The sequence below is a fragment of the Triticum aestivum genome, unplaced genomic scaffold (assembly GCF_018294505.1).
Source record: "Triticum aestivum cultivar Chinese Spring unplaced genomic scaffold, IWGSC CS RefSeq v2.1 scaffold50442, whole genome shotgun sequence".
In the NCBI taxonomy this organism is placed as follows: Eukaryota; Viridiplantae; Streptophyta; class Magnoliopsida; order Poales; family Poaceae; genus Triticum; species Triticum aestivum.
The window spans coordinates 1-1,006 of NW_025294915.1; the positions used below are offsets into that span (position 1 = coordinate 1).

Here is a 1,006-nt window from a genome sequence, read left to right on the forward strand (position 1 = left end):
ACATGTTACCCCCGTCTTCGTCCCTTATGCTTGCCCCTCCCAGCTCCACTACACACACGATTGCACATTCCTTTGGCCGCTCCTGCTCAACTACGGAGACGAGTTTTACCACGGTTCAACTGCACCAGTGCCTATTTACCATGGTTTCGACCCCTTTCAGAACACGCTTGCCGCCGCTAGACGCGTGAATAATGAGCAGCGAGCTAAAACTTACCGTAAACGTGCAAAATAATAAAACGTGCTAAACATACGTCGCGCTCGTGCGTTTTGTTTTGCACGCGGTGCAAAAAAATTAAAAAGGGAATGCAACACGAGGACTTCCCAGGAGGTCACCCATCCCAGTACTACTCTCGCCCAAGCACGCTTAACTTCGGAGTTCTGATGGGATCCGATGCTTTAGTGCTGGTATGATCGCATCCGACATGTTACCCCCGTCTTCGTCCCTTATGCTTGCCCCTCTCAGCTCCACTACACACACGATTGCACATTCCTTTGGCCGCTCCCGCTCAACTACGGAGACGAGTTTTACCACGGTTCAACTGCACCAGTGCCTATTTACCATGGTTTCGACCCCTTTCAGAACACGCTTGCCGCCGCTAGACGCGTGAATAATGAGCAGCGAGCTAAAACTTACCGTACACGTGCAAAATAATAAAACGTGCTAAACATACGTCGCGCTCGTGCGTTTTGTTTTGCACGCGGTGCAAAAAAATTAAAAAGGGAATGCAACACGAGGACTTCCCAGGAGGTCACCCATCCCAGTACTACTCTCGCCCAAGCACGCTTAACTTCGGAGTTCTGATGGGATCCGGTGCTTTAGTGCTGGTATGATCGCATCCGACATGTTACCCCCGTCTTCGTACCTTATGCTTGCCCCTCCCAGCTCCACTACACACACGATTGCACATTCCTTTGGCCGCTCCCGCTCAACTACGGAGACGAGTTTTACCACGGTTCAACTGCACCAGTGCCTATTTACCATGGTTTCGACCCCTTTCAGAACACG

At 51.1% G+C, this 1,006-nt stretch overlaps 2 non-coding genes across 2 annotated transcripts; both read right to left on the reverse strand.

Annotated features, from left to right (window-relative positions):
- Window positions 1–300: 300 nt before the first annotated feature.
- On the reverse strand, window positions 301–419 carry LOC123179022 (5S ribosomal RNA). Its single transcript, XR_006490043.1, has one exon. It is a non-coding gene; the product is annotated as a 5S ribosomal RNA (ribosomal RNA).
- Window positions 420–720: 301 nt separating this feature from the next.
- On the reverse strand, window positions 721–839 carry LOC123179021 (5S ribosomal RNA). The gene has a single exon (XR_006490042.1). It is a non-coding gene; the product is annotated as a 5S ribosomal RNA (ribosomal RNA).
- Window positions 840–1,006: the final 167 nt, after the last annotated feature.